This window comes from Bacillus rossius, chromosome 1 (genome assembly GCF_032445375.1).
Source record: "Bacillus rossius redtenbacheri isolate Brsri chromosome 1, Brsri_v3, whole genome shotgun sequence".
NCBI classification, from domain to species: Eukaryota; Metazoa; Arthropoda; class Insecta; order Phasmatodea; family Bacillidae; genus Bacillus; species Bacillus rossius.
In genome coordinates, this window is record NC_086330.1 from 312772183 (window position 1) to 312798000 (window position 25818).

At 38.3% G+C, this 25818-nt stretch overlaps 1 protein-coding gene across 1 annotated transcript in view; it reads left to right on the forward strand.

Annotated features, from left to right (window-relative positions):
- LOC134527915 (protein PALS1) overlaps positions 1–25818 on the forward strand; it is a 310393-nt gene that overhangs the window by 66773 nt on the left and 217802 nt on the right. The gene's annotated exons all lie outside the window — the stretch shown is intronic.

The window sequence follows — 25818 nt, forward strand, 5'->3', positions numbered from 1 at the left end:
TACCTAGTCAGTCCAGGACTGGCTGTTGGTTGGTTCCTTCACTTCCATACTGCGGTACGGCCAAAGCTTCACCGCCAGCTGCACTCCACAGCCCTACCTAGGCAGTCCAGGACTGGCTGTTGTTTGGTCCCTTCCCTTCCATACTGTTTTACGGCCACAGCTTCACCGCCAACTGCACTCCACACCCCTACCTAGTCAGTCCAGGATTGGCTGTTGTTTGGTCCCTTCACTTCCATACTGTTGTACGGCCACAGCTTCACCGCCAGCTGCACACCACGGTCCTACCTAGTCAGTCCAGGATTGGCGGTTGTTTGGGCCCTTCACTTCCATACTGTTGTACGGCCACAGCTTCACCGCCAGCTGCACTCCATGGTCCTTCCTAGTCAGTCCAGGACTGGCTGTTGGTTGGTTCCTTCACTTCCATACTGCGGTACGGCCAAAGCTTCACCGCCAGCTGCACTCCACAGCCCTACCTAGGCAGTCCAGGACTGGCTGTTGTTTGGTCCCTTCCCTTCCATACTGTTTAACGGCCACAGCTTCACCGCCAGCTGCACTCCACAGCCCTACCTAGTCAGTCCAGGACTGGCTGTTGTTTAGTCCCTTCACTGCCATTCTGCGGTACGGCCACAGCTTCACCTCCAGCTGCACTCCACTGTCCTACCTAGTCAGTCCAGGACTGGCTGTTGTTTGTCACTTCTCTTCCATACTGTTTTACGGCCACAGCTTCACCGCCAGCTGCACTCCACAGCCCTACCTAGTCAGTCCAGGACTGGCTGTTGGTTGGTCCCTTCACTTCCATACTGATGTACGGCCACAGCTTCACCGCCAGCTGCACTCCACTGGCCTACCTAGTCAGTCCAGGACTGGCTGTTGGTTGGTCCCTTCACTTCCATACTGCGGTACGGCCACAGCTTCACCGCCAGCTGCACTCCACAGCCCTACCTAGTCAGTCCAGGACTGACTATTGGTTGGTCCCTTCACTGCCATACTGCGGTACGGCCACAGCTTCACCTCCAGCTGCACTCCACTGTCCTACCTAGTCAGTCCAGGACTGGCTGTTGTTTGTCACTTCTCTTCCATACTGTTTTACGGCCACAGCTTCACCGCCAGCTGCACTCCACAGCCCTACCTAGTCAGTCCAGGACTGGCTGTTGGTTGGTCCCTTCACTTCCATACTGATGTACGGCCACAGCTTCACCGCCAGCTGCACTCCACTGGCCTACCTAGTCAGTCCAGGACTGGCTGTTGGTTGGTCCCTTCACTTCCATACTGCGGTACGGCCACAGCTTCACCGCCAGCTGCTCTCCACTGTCCTACCTAGGCAGTCCAGGATTGGCTGTTGTTTGGGCCCTTCACTTCCATACTGCGGTACGGCCACATCTTCACCGCCAGCTGCACTCCACTGTCCTATCTAGTCAGTCCAGGACTGACTGTTGTTTGGTCCCTTCCCTTCCATACTGTTTTATGGCCACAGCTTCACTGCCAGCTGCTCTCCACTGTCCTACCTAGTCAGTCCAGGACTGACTATTGGTTGGTCCCTTCACTGCCATACTGCGGTACGGCCACATCTTCACCGCCAGCTGCACTCCACTGTCCTATCTAGTCAGTCCAGGACTGGCTGTTGTTTGGTCCCTTCCCTGCCATACTGTTTTATGGTCACAGCTTCACCGCCAGCTGCTCTCCACAGTCCTACCTAGTCAGTCCAGGTGGCTTATGGTTGGTCCCTTCACTTACATACTGCGGTACGGCCACTGCTTCACCGCCAACTGTACTCCACAGCCCTACCTAGGCAGTCCAGGACTGGCTGTTGTTTACACACTTTGAATTGTTTGTAAAGTTTATAAATATTATCTAAAACACTCTTCTGAAATAATTTTCCATATGACCATCCATAACTGAAGGGGGTGGTAAAAACATGGCATATAAGTAAAAAAAAATTTAATTTCCTTAGTAAAAATACAATTGAATCCTTTCAAATTGTTTGTAAATCTTATTTTTATCTAAAACCTTTGTTGAAATTTTCTACAACATGAGTCAATGCTGCAGGGGGTTGAAAAAAATGTAGAAATTTAAATAATTAATAATATCCGTACCATGTACACGATCTAATTATTTCTAATTTATTGTAAAACCTTGTATTACTATCTACAACTTTTGTCTGAAATAAATTTTTATACAATCTATCATGACTGTTTGGAGTGGAATTAACATGGTTTGAATAACAAAAATTTTGTAACTCCCTTAATAGGCACACTATTAAATCCATAAAAATTTTTCGTAAATCTTATTACTTTGTCTAAAATTTTTTCTGAAACAATTTTTTAAATACAAAATCATTATTGGAGGAGATTGAAAAATTCTGGAGTTGGAATGAGAAAATAAATAAATATTCCTTTTGCGGTACACTATTGGATCCATTCTAAGTTTTGTTTAACTGTTAAATATTGAATAAAACCTTTCTTAAAATAATTTTTATTTACACAGCCATTACTCAAAGGGGTGGAAATAAGGTTTGAAAGAAAATAATAATTACTTTTTTTTAATAGAATACTATCATATCCGTTATAATTTATTGTATGAATCATAATATTTGGCTGACAGTTTTTGATGAAAATAATTTCTACCGTAAAAAAATGAGTTGAAATTTTAAATAAAAAAAAAACTTTCTTAATATTAATTTCGTTTGAATTTATTTTAAAACAACTTAATGCTATCTTAAACCTTGGTGCAAAAAAAGTTTTATACAACCACGTTATTAGTGGAAGAGATGAAAAGTAGTGTTTGAATGTAAAAAAAATAAATAATAATTACCTTAGTTGCAATATAAATTAAATTTGTTCTAAGCTATTCAATGCTACGTTGTAAACTATTGAATGCTGGATACATTGAATAAAACATATTCGTAATATTTTCGCTGCGTGGAAAATGGGTAAATATTTAATCGATCATTTTGTAATATTGCAAACATAAAAATGTTATGTACATTAAGTTCTTAAAATGTTTCAGAATTTAATAGTAGTTTCCATAATATTTCCAGAATAAATAGGTACTTCGAAATCTACATACGCCTGTAGGCTGTGCCGAAAGAGATTTTTTACTAAGTTATTTACTATATATATATATATATATATATATATATATATATATATATATGAACCTAAAATTCAGAATGTATAAACTAATAAACAAAATAATTTAACTTAAATTAAAACAGATGAAAAATAACTAAAATAAAGTGAACTGTTGGAACAGAATTATATATGTACACATTACACATACAAAAGAACACCTACAAATAAATTAACCCCGCTCTGGTTTATTAAATAATTTTTACGAACATTTCTTGCTAGTGTAATTTAGATAGACCTTAAAAATTATTTCTTGTCATACATCTCCAAAACATTAAATTTGTAGTAAAATAAATTTAATTAATAGGTGCAGTTTAACATAAAAAGCTTCGTTCTTTTTCCTTATAACTGCAAAGAAAAGGTTCCCCCCCCCCCCCCCCCCCCCATCTTTATTGTGTACTTGGAAACTCCTCGAATTCCTTTCTTTGGTGTTGGGAAAGGAATTCCCGCACAAAAGCAGGTGTGTTGGCTGCTACCTCCACTCCCTCCTCGCCCATTGTTGACAATGTTTCAGGTGTGGTGTATACTCTGTCCGCCGTAGCTTTTGGGGAGGGTTGCCAGTTGTGGAAGCTAGTATGTGCTACAAGACCAAAACATTTTTGCGTTTCTTGTTTGTTGAAAGCATTTAATTTTTTGGGCAAGTTCGAAATTCATATTCCATCATTTTGATCTTTATGGTATTTTGGTTAAGGACATGGTGGGCTTCTGGTCTTCAGTATGTCGAAACAAAGAGGAGCGATTGCTTTCAAGATTATTCTTAATTGAAAAGATAAGTTATAGAAAATAAGTGTAAATGGGCATACTGATGCAATGTATTTCTTACGCGACTATGGCTTAGTGGCTTACTCAGTCGTGACTTGCCATTTGTGAGGAATTGGCCATGTTCGGGCGTGTTCGTCTCTCGTTGTCTATGATCGGGACCTCGTCTGTCATCTTGAATTTCACCAAGTCCGCCATCTTGGAATCCGCTATTTGAAAAATCTTAAATGATTAAGCTATAAATTTTTAAAAATTTCAAAATGCATCAAAAAATTATTATTAATTGTCTGGCTGATTTAAGTGATTGCCGTCCTTGGTTCGATGCTTGCTCGATGCAAAAAAAAATTTACTTTAGGGAAAAAATATTTATTTAATAAAATATGGTGAAAAATCGTAAAAGCAGCTTAAATTCCTCATCACCAGCCACCGATAAGTTGCCGATGCCATCTTGCTGCCATCTTGATAATTCGTAATTATTAACCTACAAATAAAATTTTTCCAAATTCATCAAAAAGTTAACAGTTAATTAACTGCTTTATTCGATCGATTCCTGTCCTTAGTTGGATGCAAAAAAATATAATTTAAGGTTTAAAAAGTATTTATTTTACTTAAACGTTAAAATGACAGGTTCAAGAGGGAAAAAACAACTAAATTACAAATTTATTACAAAAAATGTACAAGTACAAACAAGAAAATTACCAGCGTTTCTCGATGAATACAGTCTTCTTAGAAGGCGAAGCGAATCCTTTGCATTCCTTTCATGTGTTTTCAGGGCAGTTCTACACGAATGTTGATTAACCAGGCAGGTCCAATCATTGGCCAGCCACATCCAATTGGTTGTCTAGGAACGTCAGATTGGCCAGACACGCACGTACAGTAGGTGATAAAGGCACATCAAGTTGTTGGCTATGAGCACACAATTGTTAACTAGTTACATCCAGTCGGTGGACAGACACATTCAGTCTGTGGCCAGGCACGTCAGATAGGTTTGACAGACACATCTAGCAGGTTAGTCAGGCATATTCATTAGGTGGTCAGGCACATACAGTCAGTAGCCAAGAGGTCTAATATTTTGATACTTGGAATACCTATAAAATAGGTAGTGTACAACATGTAGACCAAGCATCTCCGAACCACGAGGCCAATCTGGCCAATTAAGTCCTGACTACAGACTTGTCGAAGTACATTTATTAAAAAGGAAGCACAATCAATAAAAAAAAGCACATTTGGAATCACAATTAAAAGAAGCACATTTTAAAGCAAATTCAAAAGGAAGCACATTTGGAAGCACATTAAAAAAGGAAGTACATTTAACGAAAAGGACGCACATTTGGACGAAAATTCATCTTGTAAGGATACGATCTCATCACATTTATACGATTTCATCACAAGGATATGGCATAGGGACACGATCTCATCACAGGGATATGATTTAATCACAGGGATACAACACAGCGATACGTTCTCGTCACAGGCATACGATCTCATTAGTGATAGGATCTCATCAGAGGCTTACAACACAGGGAGACTATCTCATCAGAAGGCTACAATACATGAATACGATTTCATCACAGATATACGATTTCATCACAGAGATACGGTCTCATCAGAGGAATACAACACAGGATACGATCTAATTACAAGTATACGATCTCATCACAGGAATATTGCACAGGTATACTATCCGACACAGGGATACGATCTTCTCACAGGGATACGATATCATCATAGGGATACAATCTCATCAGAGGAATACGACTTGTAAGATACGACTGCTAGGATACGATAAAATACTACTATAACTTAGTCTTTGTTAGAAATCAGATTATGAAGAATAAAATATGATTTTTTTAAATTCAAATAATAGACCTATTGTTCTAATTTATACACAAGCGGGTAAAACAAGTCATTATTGTATGTAGCCTCCATTTCTTAGTTCATGGCTTATGGTGACTACTTCATTGAGATGCGAATAGTATCCTCCACATGTCGACTAATATGTTAGGCTCTTCATATGACATGTAATTAATCTTTCCTGTTACTGTCATTTTCCTTGCTTGTATTATTATTATGATCTCTGAAATCTTTCATTTTAACGCCAGTCTCAGAGTCACAATCGTCATCGTCCCAATGACCATCATAAGCTTGATCAGATTATTTTAGTTTAATGCATTTTTTCCATCGTTTTGGCCACAGTGTATCATCATTTGTAGCTCCAAATTCTTCTAATTTGTTCTCATTCTTATGTAAAGCTATTGTTGCTGTAATGGTTTCCAGTAATTTTATTTAATCCATTACCTTAAGTAATAGATAATCGATCAGAAAATTCGGTAGGAAGATCAAATACTTCATGACTCATCTTAGGAAACTTCCTGTAGTACTGTATCTTGGTACCGTTTCTTCGATGCTGGAATTTCATTACATTTCAATGCAGGCGATGCAGATGTCTAAGTGTGATTATTTTTGTTAATTCCACACACATTCGGGGCAAACACTAAACTTTTTCTCAGGTTTTGATGTGTTTTCTGAATTTATCACTTCGTTAAAACTAAAGCCGCAATTGTCGCCAAGTAACATTTTCCGTATAGGGTTTTTTTCACAATTGTCTTTCTCATGACGTCGAGCATTGTTGGTTTAGTGAACGAAATGTCGCAGTACTGACAAATATATGCCATCGATGAGACTACTGCTTTTGGAACCACGCAGACTGTTCTTGATATGTCATCAAATTCATCTTCCATATTTTCAAACAGAAAATGATCCAACCATGGTCGAACACTCTTACTTTCAAAATAGTTTTTGCTACTAATACCAGATACATACTGAGATTTTAAACTAGAAAAAGATACTTAAATACGAATTTGAGTAATACATCAGCAAGAGTTAATTTTCAATTTTGAAAGACTCCTGTCCAAGTAGTTCTGCTTTCAACAACAGATGTCGCCACATGTTGCATGAAGGTAAATAGTAGCTACTTCTTTTCATGTGGGATGCAGGATGCTCACTCGCGATCGCAAGAGAAGGAGGGCTTCGCTAGACATCAAGGAGACGATAGTTCGTCTTGCATGATAGTGTTTCTCAGCTGTTTTAAGGCATAGTATTCGACTGAGTAAGGGATTTTTTTTTGTTTTCAACATAGGTATTAAAATATTGTAAGTGCTAATTCAGTAACATAAATCCAGCAATTTATAAGAAACTCTGAAGAAAATTGAATGTCTCATATCAAAAATAATATACATGCTGGAATTGTTTTCTCAGGAATAACCAGAAGCACTCGGAGAATATTAGCAGAAGTCTCGCCAGGAATAACCAGGAACACACGGAGAAATACAACCAAATATTGCCACGAATAATCAGGAGCACACGGAGAAAAGCAGCAAACGTCTTTATAATCTAGCACATTATATTAGAAAAAAAATATGAAAAAATACAAAAAAATTCTGGCTTATGATAGAACTCTACTCTTGCTGAACAAAGGAGTTCACAAGTTGGTAAAAAAAAATGGCCAACTTTTTTCCACCTCAAACATAACAATTTTAGCCGAAACTTTTTTGTTCTCAAATAAAATTCATGTTTGTTTAACACTGCTAGAATCCTTACGTGATCGCACAAGTAACAAAGTTATTTTTACCAGGTTGTGCATTGATGTAGCAACTTACCAAATAAAAAGACTGCCAGTGGCACCGAGAGCAGCAGAAACCGCTTAACTAATATTTTATTAAATAATGGTATTCACCATAAACACGTATTAATGTCTGCTTAATTAAAGGATCAAACCTACATTATTAATTTCCAAATGTACTTACAAACAAGAATAATAAATTACTTACTGGGTATGTTTAAGTTTTTCATGTAATTGATGTCTTTGATTCTTTACGTTTTGATTTTAAAAATTTTTTACATCAGTTAAACTATGTAAATACTGTATCTTTTTCTCAGGGGTTTCAAACTTTTAAAAGTGCACTGCTGAGAAACGTAATATGCAAAGATATAAATAAGTTTTTTGATGCAGTAAACTATGTTTTGAAAATAAACACACTTAATAAACGGTGCATTGTTAAATGGTGAAATTAATGTACTTATTTCATTCAAGCAAATATTTCGCAATAAGAAATATTTTGTTCTCCAAACAACTCAACCGTTAATTTTTATGTGTGTAAAAAAACTAGTTCTTTTGCAGATAAATTGGTAAGATTAACAAATAGTAAATAATGGTTTCGCCGTTTTATACAAACAAATATAGGTTTGTAAACACGAAATATTTTTTCTCAGTACAGTGATTAACACTGTCATCATCATAACTCTCCGCTCTCGCAGCATTGCGCGGCATGTGTGAGGAGACTGAAGACTTGAATATCTCGAATACGATATGCTTTGAGCCAACAAGGTTCTAACCCACAAACTACGAACTGTGTTACAAGCAGGCCTCGTTAAGAATAGAAGTCACAGTCCGGAATCACGTGTTCGATTTCCCCCTCGTACATTGGCGGAAACATATTTATCTTTAAAATAAATTTTTGTACTATTATTCATCCACGGTTAGGGTACATATATACATGTAGGCTTCAACCATTACATTTGTAGGTACCCTCGTGACTTGATCAAATTTATTATTCCAATGTCTTCAAACTCTACGTATCAAATTGTTAATTTTGTAAGTTTGATATGAATTGTTTTATAGGTAAAAATATTAAAACATTTAAGCATTCGATATGAACCTAGAATTCCGTCCATTTATCCTGATTGCGGTTTTCCCTGATGTTCTAAAGACACTTCAGCTGAACCCAGGGCTGATTTCCTCATCATAGTTCCTGGCTGACATCATCCCCAGTTCCTCTTTTTTTTTTTTTTTTTGCGTTGCATGACTACGTCTGCAATGGTCTGTTTTTCAATGAGTTATTAAAATTTAGCTTTAAAATAACATAATAAATATCTCAGCCCTTCGGGTCCATTGTTTGAAGTTGCTCGGTTTGGCGGTTGAATTCTATACCTCAGTTGTGGATAAAAAAACCACAGCCATAAATATTTTATAATTTTTATGTAAAAATTTCTGGTGAAAAATCTAAACACATAGTTTATGTGGTGAATGTATACTGAAAGAGATTAGGGGCGAGGAAGATCCTACCGCAAATGAAGTGTTCCCACGTGAGAGCCGCGGAGGAGTGCGCTGGGAAGCAGGAAGCAGGTTTCACGGTGCCGACTCTCCCACGGGCACCGGCGGTCAATTAGCGTCGCGTCCATTCAGCGGGATCCGCGGCAAGGCCTCCGCGCCTGTGAAGGTCGTCCGCAGAGGCGGGCCAGGCCCCGGCGAGCCGACTCACCCGTGCGCCACGCCTCGCTAGCGTGTGGCGGTACATTCCTTGTACAGGTTCGCCTTCTATTAATTAGGAAAAAAAGCCTTTATTTCGCGCTGGGAGCGAGAAAACAACACAACAGTATTCGAGCACATGCTTATATTGTTTGAGGCACTCCTTGATTGTGACCTTGAACCAACCCTTTAAAACACTGACAGTTGATGTCATAAAAATTTATAACTGGGACATTCTTTTATGGACATACTGCATATTGTTACGAGGCTGCCAGAGGCGAGGTCCGGCCGGCGCGCAGGCCAGGCGGATTCCAACACAGTGCAGAATGCCGCTTCAAGAAGAAATTCTCCTCTGTAGTTTTAAACGAAGTAGGCCTATTGTTATATGGCTATGAAACAATTTTTAAAATCGTTATTATATATTTAAATTATTCTTATACCGAAATATATCTTAAATTACATATATTCTATATAAGACATTAGTAAGCATCATTAGGCATTATTTTGATTATTATTTACTGCTATACACGTAAAGCAGTACTTCGTTTAAAACTGTGGAACAGAATTTCCTCCTGGAGCGGCATTCTGTACAGTGTTAGAAGAAAAGCTGCAAGGAATGAAAGACGGTGCACAAAACATAGTTAAAAAGATTAGCAAGCAGTCTTCTCAAGAAAACCTGCAAAAAAGGCTCGACTCTTTTTGAAAATATGTCGTTTATAAAGTGTCACTTCAAAGCAAAATACTGCCCATCATAATGCAAATGAATCAATAGATATCTGGTGGATTTTTTTAGTAAGCTAGAAACAATTTGTATAATTTAAGGGAAATTTTGTTTGTAGGCAGAAAATTACAACAATCTGAATGACTGTCGAGAAATTAATCACACTTTCATAACACCACTATTTACTCACCCCACTGCATTTTGGCTCGACAGTGGCTTTCTCTACTGTTCGTCATTTACCACACACCCCGGTTCAATTCACTGCTTCGCACTAATCCCTCGTCCACAGCGCCGCAACACAGTCCCATATGCTCCACCCTTCGCACATGAAACCTGTCACTCGTCGCCCGCTATCGATCACCAAGGGGTCACTCACCGTATATATTTCACGGCAGCTACCGTGTTTGTTTCCCCTTTTTAGACCTCCATGTTCGCCCACTGGAAAGGTCTCGTAGCCCTTCGAAGTCCCGACTTAACACTCGAAGATGTGAGAACAATGGCGTCCTAGTTTCGCCACATTAGGCGGCGGTGCTCTGGGGACCCTCAGAACCCTCTAGATGAGAGAGAGACGACCCGGACTCTTCGGGAAGGGCGCTAACGGGATTTCCGGGTAGCGTTAGGGAAGGTAAGGGTGCTACCTGTGTCACGCCCCTCAAAGAGTTGGGTCTTCCAAAGGAATACGCCTGGCCTGCGCGTTGGTCCAGCTGGCTGGACCTCGCCTCTGGCTGCCTCGTAACAATATACAGTATGTCCATGAAAGAATATCCCAGTTATAAATTTCAATAATATCAACTGTAAGGGCTTTGTAAATGGTTGGTTCAAGGTCACAATTAAAGAGTAACTCCAAACAATTTAAAATAAGCTAATGAGCGAATACTGCTGTGTTGTTTTCTCGCTTCCAACGTGAAATAATGGCCCCCTTCCTAATTAATAGAGAGTAAACCTGTAAACTGTATTTGAAAACAGGATGGAGCTCCTCCCCACTGGAATCTCTTTATTCGAGAGTGGTTGAACGTCGAAGTCCCTGACTGTTGGATAGGTCGTAATGGTCGAGACGACAGAGCTTTTCTTCGCTGGCCTCCATTTTCATCTGACATAACGCCGTGCGATTTTTTCCTTTGGGGCTTTATACAAGATCTTGTCTACCTAATGGTTTGCCAGAGTTGGGACACAGACTTGAAGAGGCTATTGCTTCCATTAATCCGGACTTGAACCAAAGTGTGGGAAGAATCAGACTTTAGGATGGATGTGTGCCGTATAACTAAAGGCTCTTATATTAAACATTTGTAAAATACCTAGGTTAGTTACATTCAATTTTATGTTGTTTTTTTTTTGTAAATAGACAAAATTAAACTGTTATAATATACCATTGAAATTGGAACATTCATTTATGGACACCTTTTGCTTTCAATTCCCGCATTCCAGCCTACCCGTTGCGTCTTTTGTTTTATTTTAAAAGTGAATTTTGCATGTGGCTGTACTTCATGTGCATGGTGATAGTGCGTGAACGTATTACCTTCAGGCATATATGGTTCAGGCCGCATCGATATGTTACAAATTTCCCCTTTCCTGATCAAATATCGTGTAAAATTTTCCCAGAATGTTGTGATGACAGACGCAGTTAAACTGTATGACAATCTAACTGTGGGCGTGCGTCTGGCCGCGATGTTATCACCACGCCCACCAGCTCGCGGAACAGACTGCCAGACACGCCCTCTGGCTCCAGTTCCGCTCAGATACGTCCGCGTGTTGGCAGGCTGCGCTACTTTCTCCCGTCCAGTCAAACATACCGCACTCCCTCTCTGGGAAAGGTGGCGCTGTAGCAAGGAACTCGAATCGCATCGTGGACGACGCTGATTTTAAGTTCCGGTCAAGTTCATCCTCAGTTTCTTTCTTCAATGGTTTCACAAAATAACACAGAAATGATATTGGTGAAGGAAACAGTGATACATAGATTTATTCTTTGGTCACAGTTCTTATAAAAACAACATTAAACCATGTTTCTTCAACTTTGGCACTTGTATGAACTAAGTTAATGGTTGATCTGTTTACTGATCATTATGTTGTTAGTAGTGAAGTTAGCATCCAAGGTGAATGCTTTAGATGGCTTAAAAGGCCATGTCCGATCATTCCCCAAATTGAGTATATTTCTAAGAGGATAAGTGCAAGGGGATTCCTGCTGAAAATTTTACAACTATCCTGAAAGTAAAAAAATTAAATAGTTTTAGTTGATAATATGATAAAAAAAATGGTTTCTTTATTCATCATTAATGAAATACGAAAAATATCAGCGTATTCATAAATAATTCAAAATATATGGTCATTAAACTTGTTTTACTTAAATTCAAACTGTCATAAAAATGTTAGCCCTCCTCGGAAAAAAACGAACCTTTTGTTATTTGTTACTTGATTTGTATTTTTTTTGCGTTTATTTTTATTTGTTTCCTGCTATTATCATTTCGCTGTCATCGAGAAAAAATTAAAGTATGGCAAACCTATTTTGCTCTAACCCCTCCGCTCCCCTTACTTCCATAACCTACCAACAAAATAATTACGCAACAAACGTGAACTTTGCACACCAAATTGACTTCGCAAAATGGTAGGTAACTGGAAGATAGCACGGATTATGTAGGAAACAAATTATTTGTGTTCAAAAAGTGACAGTCTAAAAGTTTATGAAGATGGTTTATGTTGAATCTTACAAATATAATTATTTTCGTGTGATTTTAATTTAAAAATTTTGAAAGGTTTTTAAAAAGGCTAAAGGAAATTAATTATATTTCCATTTGTAGTCGATTATCGTGTTTAACAACAATAATTTTTACTGTGGAGTCTTCTATCGTCTCCAGGGAAGTTTCAAGTATCATTTAAATAACAAACATCTTTGGGCATCTTGTGTAAGCATGTAACTCCTTATGTATGACCTAAAGTGTCTCCTGACTTAGTAATCCTAAGTAAAGTAAAGTAGCAAATTTAAGAGCTTGTTATTTGCTACTTTACTTAGGATTACTAAGTCAGGAGACACTTTAGGTCATACATAAGGAGTTACATGCTTGCACAAGATGCCCAAAGATGTTGGTTATTTAAATGATACTTGAAACTTCCCTGGAGACGATAGAAGACTCCACAGTAAATATTATTGTTGTTAAAAACATTTAATTAGCTGCAGTTATGTTTATTAGCTAATAAGTAAAATAAATAAAATAAATTTATAACAATTTAACTGTATGTCCACAAATTAATCACACATTCATATGTCCACTATTCACTATCTTCACCGGTGCTCGGCTTGTGAATGGTGCTCGATAGTGGATTCCTCTACTGTTTGTTTGTCTCTTAACCCACACCTCTGTCCCAACACACTGCCTCGCACTACTCACTCCGCACTACTCACTCGTCCGCGCCACGACACCGTCCCCGATGCACCAATCTTCGCTCAAGAAGCCCGTTAGTGCCAAAGGGTCACTCAACCTCTTTACTAAACTGCCGGATCGCTCCGAGGAGTGGCCGGTATCGCCACTAACATCGCACTCTGCGCTTCATTTCACTCACAGGTCACTCCAAGGATTCACCCGTATCGCAACTAACATCGCACTCGTCATTGCGGCTATCATGTTGATAATCTGTATTTTTTATTCTAGCAAAGTCGGAGAAATTTTAAAATTAATAAAAAATGTATTAATTGCTCCAATTGCTCCAAAGCTTCAGTTGCTCCAATTGCTTTATTTGCTCCAATGCGACAATTGCTGCAAGTTCTCCAACAGCTCCAAAGAATCAAATTTATGAAATAAAAAAAAATCACTTTTAAAATCCAAAATATAATTAATTATATGTTAGGATCTTCCCATTATGTATAATCGATCTCTTCTGCTGCGGTTATCTTCCTTCCGTGTTTATTATAAATATTTTAAAGATCATTATCGTCCCAGTGATCATCCTAAGCTTTATCAGAATAATTAATTTTATCTCGAAGTTTTCATCGTTTCGGTCTCAGGGTTTCATCACAGTCATCGAACTTGCCAGCTTAAGGTGATTCATCACAATCTTCGATCGTGTTAGCCTATGAAGTGTCATCACAGTCTTCGTTCATGTCAGCTTCAGATGTTTCATCGTAGTCTACGATCTTAACATTTTCAAGTCGTTCTCTATTATTCAAAATTGCATGGAGGTGACTAGAATTTGGTGTTAATATATTTTGATTTCCCGTGAAGACGTAACTCCCTTAGTTAGTTATCAATTTTAAATCATTAGCAAGATCTGGGATAGTATTTTTTAGCATTAGCATTTTTAAATTCTTCGTCATCATTATAGTCGTCTAATATATTGCCTTCATTCTTCTTCCTTAGTGTTGCAGACACAACTTATTTGTCTTTTGTCAGCTTAGTTGTACAGGTCTTGCGATGTTTATTTAAGAAATATCTTCGACGAAAGGATTTCTGACACTGACTGCGACTAAATGGTTTGTGGCAAGGACCCAAAATACACTCACTCCTCTCATGACGTTTAGCATTTTTTCTCAAAGTAAATTCCTTGCTGCAGTATCTACAGTGGTGTTCTTTTGATAATGAACCATGATCCGTGTTAGCTTATGTGACTAATAACAGTTGCAAACTGAGAGTTTTAGTTAGAAACTGATAATTAAATAGAATTTTTAACATTTCTTCATTAAGAGTTAATTTTCAACTTTGAAAGACTCATGGCAAAGTAGTTCTACTTTTCAACAACAGATGTCGCCACATGTTGCATGGAGGTAAATTTGGTTTATTTTTCATATGGGATGCGGGATGCTCACTCACGATCGCAACAGAAAGAGGGCTTCGCTAGACATCAAGGAGAAGAAAGTTCGTATTGCATGATAGTGTTTCTCAGCCATCTCAAGACATAGTAATCGACTCAGTAATGAATCTCGTATGTTTGAATTCCACCTGATAAAATTATTGTAGTGATTTTGTAGTAACAGACATTCAGTAATTAAATGTAAATCTGAATAAAATTACATGTTTCGCTAAGTGCAAAAAAATTCAAACAGAGATCTATTTCTCGAAAATAACCAGAAACACTCGGAGAACATCAGCAGAAGTCTCGCCAGGAATAACCAGCAGCACACGGAGGAAAAAAACAGAAGCGTTGCCATGACTGACCAAAAGAACTTGGAGACACCAAAAAAATATTGGGATGAATAATCAGGGGCACACGGAGAAAACCATCAAGATAATGGCAGGAATAATCAGGAGCTCACAGAGAAAACAAACGCACATTTTCCTAGTTTAAACTAGGATTAGATCCTCCCAGACTATGCCTTCATTGGTTTTCTGGGCACCAAGGCCAACTGGGTTCAGGACGGCTGCGCGGGATACCAACCCGGGACCTCTGAATGCCAGTGCAGAGTTACCTGTCGCTGCCTCTCGCCCCAGAGAACTTCGTCGAGCCGGAAGGTGAAGCAACAAACTACCCGGGACTGCAGCAAGGTTACCTGTGGCCGTGACGTAGAACCCAGGAAAAAGCTCCTCTCTGAAGGGGATCGCTTGCGCTTACAAAATCGTAACTGTGACACGGGAATGATAAACGTTCTCCCCCTCCCTTTTTTTTTTACCGTCCACTGGGAATCCAATAGATCTGCGCCCCTGCCTTTGCGCAACAAGCATCGGGCTCATGTGACGCTCACGATATGAGGCATGGGCGGATAGTTTGAGCCCAGTCCCTACGCACTGCAGTTCGTTTATAAGCATATGCTGTCGTCATCTCAGTTATTCCAAGCCCTGCTATAATCCCTGAGACCTCGACGACTTGCCTGTTATAATGACTTTGTGATGTAAATACTCCACGTTGCAGTCGACGTTATCTATGTACGTTCAGACATACTTTAAAAATCATTCCTTTTTTCAAGCGCAGAAAATTAAGCTTAAAGACGTCCTAGCGTACGGCCTTCCTCTTTCACAATAAATTAAAACAAGTCCCATGGTGTGAAAACAAAGCCCTATTCGGCCTGTAGAATTAAGCTGGACTCAACAATAATCCGTCTCATTCGTCCGTCACCCGTCCGTCCGTCGATCACGCGACATGCAGCCAATCAGATGCCCCGATAAATCCCATTGGCCCGTCCATCAAAACCTTGCCAAGCTTTAACTTTCGACGGACTGACGGATGAAATTATAACCTCAAAAATTAAAAAAAAAAAAAAAAAAAAAAAATGTTTATTTTAAAAGGTCTTCAGATGTCTTCCGTGTTGGGTTTTTAACTTGCCTATAAATACGTTTGAAGTTTCATATTTGAAACAAATAATGTCTGAGACACAAAAAGTAATTATAATGCACTGTAACTCGAAAAGGTATTTAAATAAATATTTCAGAGTTTGTTAAATCATTTATAAGTGCTTAGCGTATATATGATCGCCGGACTGGATCATTGTGAATCGCGCTTGTGACTGACGAACTGGTGAAGGACGGGGGTGACAGATCATTCCGAGTGGAGCTACGCCCATTGAATCGCGAACCGCCAAAATTGCTGGATCGGCGCGACTTGGAAACTCCCTCCAAGGTGGTGTGGTCACCTGTGGAGTCGAGCCCTTGCGACGAAACAAAATGGCGACATGACTAGGCGCGGCGGCGCCTCGTTTCGGAGCCAACGGCTTTTTTAGTGGGTAATCAAGCTCTGCCCTTCACTACGCAAGGATGCGGTAGGATATCTTTGCTCTTGCACAGTTTAGTGAGTAATCAAGCTTTACCCTTGACTAGGCAAGGACGTGGTAAGAGATATACGTTCATGCGTGCACAGTTTGCTGCTGTAGAAATTTTAACAGGAAGTTGCAAACGAAACAAAAAAAGTAATATATTCTTAATTTGCCGCCTATTCGAATATCATTTTTTTTTAAAATATTAATAATTTGAGTTTTACTTTTTTGACTAGGTCTAGAGAAATATGATATAATAATTTAATTCCACTCATAAAAATATTGTAGTGTTTTCCTAAGATAGTAATAACTTTTGTATTTCGGTATACAATCGTCAGAAACCTTTCTTACCTGCTGTGATACACATTTGGTACCTCCTACTTTTTACAATCCTGAAACAATTGTTGTTGGGTAATTAAGTCAATGGTTTTAATTGAGATTTAAATTCATCGTGCTCTATCCTAAAAATAGTTCAATAGTCCGATTTAAACAATTTCATTTTAATTTTGCAGTGGATCAGTTGACAAAATAAAACACGAGTTGAAGTCTTTATATGTTCTGTCTGATGTATGCACAAGTGTATACTTTAATGAGTTGTTCACTAAATTGTCAAATTAAATAAAAATATAAATGTTGTTCATTAATGTTTCAGTGATTTTTTCAAACATTAACACATCTTAAAATTTTAGTTTCAAATGGTTCTTTAGAAAAGTTTATTCATTACAGTACCTGTCGTTCACGGATAAAGTTTTAGTTGAATTAAAGAGCGTTACTATCACTCAGCCTTTTGTCACAATATTTTTATTAATGTATACTAAACAAATTTGTGTATCAGAATTCATTAAATCTTTCAGATGACTTAGAATGATGCATTTTAAATGTTACAGATGAGTTCACGATAGTGATTAAATAAGGCTTGAATCGATAGTTATGGAGTGACCAGGTAACACCATTGAATATATATAATGTATAGAAGTCGCGAGCCCAGGTTAAATTTTCTGTCCGGTTTCTTAGAAGAATTGTTGTAGTTCCAAGCTCCGCCGCTGCGATCGCTTTCATCGCTGGGTATCGGCTGTATACGCCCCTGGCGGTATTTGGCAGAACTAGGTTAACCAGCCCAGTCGTGACATCATCCTTCACCCCCCCCCCCCCCCTCGAAAATCCCAGACCAACGATTCAAATTACCCGGCAGGTCTTATCAACATCGTTAGGCGACCTTGAAGAGGAGCTTCCCTTACCGTCGTTTGAGAATGATGAAATCCCAAAAGAAGCTAGCCACGGAAATCACTGAATGATGGGATTCTGTACCCGAGTGAAGTGAAAATTAGCTATTAAAACTTTGTATTGGGCCAATAGTCAGTGTTACGTTCAAAATATGGTTTTATTTTAAAAGTAAAATACTTATTTAAACTATATTTCGCGTTTGTGCAAATTTACTTTTAGATATTGGCAAGGAAAATCAACATACCTTAAACAACCTTCTCTTATTCAACGTTATCTATTAAGTAGTAAAAGGGGTAGATATTATTTTTAAAAATAAAAAAAAAATTATATAACCCACTAAATCAGTATTGGCAAGATATATATAAATTCAATATTAAAATACGCACATTAAAAATTTTTGTAATTAACTTTTTTCTGTAATAAAAATTCAGGATGATTTTGGTTTAATTGGTTTACGTATATTGCTATATTTTCTAAATCACATAAAAAAGGGAAAACAGTGCATCAGTGAAAATTCAAAAATTTAGTTTAAGTAATACTAGCCATACCAAAAGATCAATATGCGAGATAAGAAATTTGGTAACTGCTCTACATTTCAAATAAAAATGCACTGGTTTCATGAATACTGAAATGTATGCGTAATAAGGCATATTATGTTATTATACTAAGCATGACTATAACTAAAAAAATTACAGTAATTTAAAACGATGGCATTCTTAACATACAATAAGTGCGCGAGTCTTAGTTTATTTTTTAATTGGCTTCTTCGTCAGATGGAAAAGAGTTAAGATTTCATCAAGGAAAAATATATTCTCAAAGTCACTAAACCGGGAGATAGAAAATAAGGTAGGTACTTAATTTTAAATAAAAGTTAAAATAGACTTACGCTAAACCAATTAAAAATAAGTCGTAAAAATATTTTTATTTATTAAATATGTTCTATACTTGACAGTTCTTTGTGTATAATTCTTCAAAAATATTTGAAATTTAATACATATTTTCTTAAAATGGTAGAATATCAGCAATACCCGGAAATTACGTGAGCAAAGCCACGGGTTATTAGATACACTTTTATTATAAAATAAAAACAATTATGCATTTGTAGTTCACGAATGTGATATTTTGTTTATTGCTTCACAACATTCATTTGCCAGTCTCAAATTTCATTGTACCACTTGTCAGAAATGTCACCAAAAATGAGAGATAGTTTTTTTTGACGAATTTCAATTACGAGGAAACCTTTCGCAAGACTTTTTTCTTCGCAGTAGTCACTGGGACACCATTAATTTAAATCCACTAAGATAATAAAATTGTATGTATAATGATTTGTTTTTGTATATTTATATAACTTTCCAACCAATTTTTAATGATTTTCATGTGAATAAAAACTTGTAAAGCAATTTAATTAACTGTGTCATAATACTTCTGATTAGATGGAAATACAAACTTTTCATCAGTAATATACGATGATAAAAATATTTATTATTGTAAAATAATATTCACTGTTCAAATGCAAATTTAAATAGATTATTCATACATGTTTCCTGCTAATTAATGGTTTAAAATAATAATTTTTTAATATAAAATCATTTTTCTCTTGTGTTAAAATGGGTTGCTAAAATGAGGAATTATAAATATGTCACTTACTAAGTCCGTGCACAGATTTACACAAAACAGCAATGTAAATAATCTTTTTTGGTAGTTTCTAATTTTGTGCCCTGGATAACATGAATTTGGTTTAATTCATACCAAAGTGAATTTTTTGAACAACTTAAATTGATGTCATAAACAAATATTTATTTTATATTAAAAATCCACAAACAGTTTTTAAAATATAATATTTATCACGCCAGATGGAATAATAAACAAAAAATAGCTCTTATATGTTGTCTGTGTTTAAAGAATTGTATTATATTTCATGGAAATAATATTTACCTTTCGGTTATTAAAAGAAAATATATTTGTATTCAAAATACTTGCGCATCGTTTTTACGAGCATAAAGGCCGGGATACATTCGCAATAGCACGCAAACAGCACACAGATAGCACACACGCACAGAGATAGCACAGAGCTTGATGCTACATTCACGCACAACACAACACAAAATAATACCGGAAGCATCCAAAAAAGTTTTTTAAATGTAAAACTCCCGTTCACAATTTTGGTCACTGAAGTTGGCATACGTGACGTTTGTTTAGATTCGTGTGTTGTTATTGTGGTACGGTTTTCGTTAAACCCAGAAATATTTTAAATATTTCAAAGTTTACGTACAAAACACAATGAGCATTCAAAAATATATATCACTGTTTATTTCAAATCCGGCTTCTTTAACACATTCAACACAGACTTCCAAGCATTTAATTTAGCTTCTTCATTTTTGTATCCTGCGGATCCCCTGTCATACAAAATATTTTTACTTTCTATTACAGCTATCAAAAAGCTATCAAATGTGCCTTCCATTTTTATGTTATCGCGTGTTTGAAAACAATAACAAACTACTCAAGTCAAGAGCACCAATACTTTCGTGACAATTGTTCTTTTATAAGCCCACTCGAGTAGTACTTAAACTGTTTGCTGATTGGCTACCACCATGGTCGCGCACAGAAAATAACCTAAAAGTTAAAAGTTAATGAACTTTCTGTGCGCCGATCCTGTGCTATTTTTCTGTGCGCGTGCTATTTGCCAATGTGGCAGCTCATATCTAATAGTGTATGTTGAACTTCTGTGCGTCTGTGCTGTTTGCTTGCTATTGCGAATGTAGCCCGGGCTTAACTTGTGTATCTAACCTCAAAGCAAGGAATATAAAGAGTGGGAACTCAATGCTATAACAAACACTCTTATTTTCTTTGGAGATCCGGGAAATGTGCTTTATTTATAAGCAACTTAACATAGTAAATCGTTAACTTTTCAGATCTATGTTGGCAAAATTGATTTTTTTTGTGGTCATTCGCTACTGGGAATATTCACCATATAACGTTTAAGATTATTTATTTTGAATAACGAAACAACCAAAACATTATGTAAAAATGCTTCATCTTATGTTAAAAAAATTATAAACTGCATAGCCACAAAGTATGACATCATACCATTAGTTTCTGTTACTAATAACAACACGTGCACGCGTTTGAACAGCCATCGCAGCCATAGTTGTTTCATAGCTACCAAAATCATTCAACGTTGTCAAGAATTATTCCAAAATATGTTTTGCCATTTTACTCAATGCGCCACTCCGTTAACACAACATTTTATAAATTCTGAACTACGAATGTCAGTGGGAATGTACACTATACTGTACATTCCAATCTGATACGCTTTAAGAAATTTCTGTAGTTTTCTTATTATTAAAACTTAATTTTTGATGTTGGCATCTTTTAACCGCACTTTTTTTTTTTTTTTTTTTTTTTTCGGTGGCCGTACTCCTCCAATTCAGTTGCGCCCGCCGATATCTAAGCGCTCGGATTTCAACAAAAGGCACCGCCTCTCGATAGAGTGAAACAGAGAATTACGCGCACGACCTTGAAAAAAGCGACGCTACAGCGCTCTGGCGTGGAAGCTGGTAACTACGAGTACCCTCTTGTGGAAAGAAGAGCTGTCTAGCGGCGGAGCTAACAACTACCTCAGTTTTGGATCCGAAAATTGGAATAATAAATCCTATCCCCTCGCGACTTCTATAAGTTATATATATTCAATGGTAACACACAAAGGAAACAAGCAAAATTGTAATAATGTTTCCTAAAATGAGATATTTATGTTTCCTTTATTTTATACAAACAACTCGTAAATTATTTAAGACAATTAACATACTGTAGTCATAAAAATCGCTTTAAAATGTTAATAATATGTAGATTGTAATGACATTACTGCCACCACAATAACCCTTAAATGAGGCCTACATCTTTCACGATAACATTAACAGTTATTCTTTGAAGAAGTGTGGTAATTTTAGTGACACGATAAATGCTCCATACAACCCAACATATTCAACATGTATATTCTGACCTGTGGACGTGAAATGTAAGGATTCACTGGCTGGCTACCAGACAGTGATGTTAGTGCAGTGAGAGGCAGGGTACATCAAGAGGCTCCTGTACCTGGACCCCAGCCAGCCACGTGTGGGAGTGGGTTGGGTAAGCGGGGAGGGGGAAAGGGGAGGAAGTGCAGGAGTGGGGATGGCGGGCGGCGGGAGGGGAGACACAACTCCCTCCCCTGGCGCGCGCTGTCTTGGCCGGCCAGTCGGCCGCAGCGGGGGTGGAGCACGGCATGTCGGGTGTCCGCACGAGCTCCCCTCGTCACGTGCGCAGTGCGCGAACCTGTTCCGTTATCGCCCGCCGCAGCTGGCGCCGCGCGCCCTCGCCGCGATAGCGCAGCCAACGGGACACGCGGAAGGGCTTATCGCGCCGAGGCGGTGTCGGCGGACCGAGCAGCCAGGCGCGGTCCTGACCTTGGGCGCCGGACGCCGCGGGGAAACAGAAACGAGTAAAACAAAAACAAACAAAAAAAAAGAAAAAGCAGCGGCCCATTGTCTCGGCGGGGATGAGAGTGCGTGCGGTCACGTCGGGCGGAGCGCGTGTGTGACGCGACGAGGGACATTCTTGTCGTCGTGTGTCGGGGAGAAGCCGTGCAAGTCCCCCGCCGCGCGGTGCGCGCCTGAACCGGCCTTCGAGCCTCGCCCGCAGCTGACAGCCCACCGAGCTCCAGGATGAGGCTTATCAAGTGCCACTGGTATGTACCGCAGATAAGATCTGATAAGATTACCAGCAGGCGTGACACACGACGCCGCTTTCTCGTTGCCCGCGCGATTACTTCACGTTGCACTGTTACTCTGTTGCTTAAGTCGCACCGATGACAGGGCGTATGTAGGGTGGGAGGAGAGATATGGATAAGAAACTACCCCCACCCCCTTTTTTATTTTCTTTTAAAACAAAAAGTTAAAAAATGTATCATTCACACCAAAAAAAAAAAATGCAAAGCATTTGAAAGCGAACAGCGAGTAATTATAACAAATTTTATTTTATAAACACACTTGCTATTATTTCCCAAAAATATATATGGTTATACGTTATTTGTTTATATTTTTTTAGTCAAAATTATTTACGGCACTGAGCACTGACCACACTTGCCTAATTGAAATACAAGGAATCAAAAAACAAGTAAAAAATTCTCAATTAGTTATAATTTTGAGGAATTGAATTAAGCTTGAACTACTGTGTGTACTTGCCAGAGAGAAATCCACGAATGTTGCTAAAGCGAATTGTAATATCGTGGTCTCTTGTCATGTTGCCTAGTGATTCATGTTTCCCCCCTCGTTACCGTACTGCTCAGTGTTATCAGTAACGGTCACCCAGTTTCGACAGGTGATTCCATTCTCGTTAACCCACAATGTCTTCCTGTCAGAAACACAAAACTGACACGCGGATGTTTCACGTGAACATTTCGTTCACGTTGCGTTGAAGTTTAGCTTGGGCGCGTTTGTGTTCTCAAGTTGAACTTGAACGAGAACCGTAAGTTAAAGGTTAGAGGGCCATGTGTAAGTAATGAGTAGGTTACAAGCATACTAAAAGCTCATCTACGCAGTTTTTTTTATAGAGATGTAACAAGTATTAACCATTGTCAACATCTGTACTGATATTAACAATTATTAGTAGTTCCATCTCATAATTCACTTTTAAAAATCTTTTTAAATAAAAATGATATATAAAAACCGACCAGCATTTTTGAGTTTGAAACGGGAACTAGTCAGAAAGTTGGCTGTCTTGTGCTGTGTACCTACGTCACTCGAGAGTGTAATTGACTGTGTTTATGGTGAAACTCGTAGAAACGTCCGCCACGTCCCCCCAGTGGCTCGCCGCATAGCAAATGTAGCCACAATTTAGAGAACGCATTTCTGATGGACGGATAGTATCTGAATTCTTTTACTGCTAGCACCATCTGTTGACAGTTGGACGTACTAATGTTCATGCAGCCATTGTCGTGATATCTACGAATATCCAGAGAAACGTAATTAACAACAATTTTTTTTAAAAAATTAAATGTATTATGGATGTTATAAATGTTAGCGATCAAAGTAAAAATATTTTTAAGAATCTCAAATTATATTTTAAAAAATACTCATAAATGAGCATTAAATACCCCTAATTTTAAATTCACCTTTTGATAATTTTTTTAACTTGTCTCTATTTAAGTTATCACCTACACCTATAAAGTTTTGAACATATCTTATGCCAGAAAATCTGAAATAATACAATATGTAGACTAATTAAAGCAGGATTCCGAAGCTAATGGATGTAGAGACGCTTCAGAGGATGCGAGTGTCGCATCGCTGGATATCTGGATCTAGTTAGTGTTTGCAAGACAAGTACCTCGTTTAGGGTAAAATTTCAATCCGGATTGAACCTGGAGTTGAGTGAACTCGGAGTGAATGTGTAACGAACATAGACTGATGAAATGCGTTTATGGTAAATATCACAATCCAGATTGAAATGTAAACAAGATCGAAGTTGGAGTCAACATGGACTTAAAATGTTGTACTTCCATCTCTGTCCACACATTCCTCTGCTCTTTTTTTTTGTGCCATTTTCACAAATTATGCCTGAAATGCAACGAGACCAATAACAAACAATGCAATATGGCGGCGGCTTGCTCGTGCGTGTTTTCTTTTCACTCCAGTCCGTGTTTAAAGTAAAATCTCAATCCGGATTCTTCAGTCCAGTCCACCTCAACAAGTGGAGTGGATTATCTCACTTCACTACAACTTCAGTCCACAACAAAGTGTTTTAAGTAAAATTTCAATCTAGATTCCTCACTCCACGTTCAATCCGGATTGAAATTTTACCCTAAATGAGGTAATTAGCTTTCGGAAGCAACGCAAAGATGGCCGCGTCCACTGCGTCCCTTGGCTGAGGGATCCACCAGGCCGGTGCTCGGGTTCAGCTCGTGCGTCTGGCTGGCCGACCTGCTGACCTGACCCTGAGGGCAGGCTGCCAGCGAGGGTGGTCCCGGGAAAGCCCAGGTCGCCGGAGCTCAAACAGTGGCCTGCGCCGATACCAGCAGCTGTCGCTCAGGATCAGGGCGGGCTGCTACCTCGCCGAGGTAGCAGTGGTGTACCTAACCGGTGCCTCCAGACACAGGGCAAGGAAGACAAAAAAGAGCCGCAACTCAAATGCGATAACTAACAATATCAATATCTTTGGAAATCAGTAAACTGTGCGGTAGTTATAAGCAACCTAACAACTTGAAATGTTAAATTTTTCATAGTGAAAGTTGGCAACCTTGATATTTTTTTTTGTGGTCGTTCGTTGCTGTGAATATTCACCATAGATATATATATATTTTTTAAATTGTATCTGTTTTGTATTACGGAACAAATAAAACACTATGCGTTATATTTTGTATCAATAATTAAAAACTGCATAACCGTTCAAGTTTGAGTGTTGAAAATCATAACTTTTAGTTTGAATTGCAAAAAAAAAAAAAAAATACACACGTACACATTTCTGCACCTGTGCCATGCCTTTTTTTTTATTGCTGCCAAGATATTTAAACATTCATCAAAAACGTATTCGGACGTATAATATTTTAGTTATAATTAATACGCTACTCCGTTAATAATACCATTCCATAAATTCTGAACTAAGAATGTTTGTGAAAATTACTTATTTTTTAAATTTAAGTTCGGTGTTATGTTTAAGAAACTTCCATGTTTTCTTTATATTTGTAACTTTTATTTTTGTTGATGTTCATCGACCGCGCAGTTCTCAGTGGCCATGTTCCGCCGGTAGAGTCGCGCTCCCCTGCCTCCAGAGAGAAGAGGCTCTGACGTGGCGCTACTCGCAGTTGTTCTAGACGAGTCTCTCGACCCCGCCTGTCTGATTACAGCGAGTCAATAGCGCTCTGAGAACTGAAACATCTTCAGTGTTGTAACAAAAACCCGTTTTTCACATGGTTTTGTTGAGAAAGCTATGGCCGAAAGTACTTTGGATGAGTTTTCAAATAGTTAAGTTACTCGCA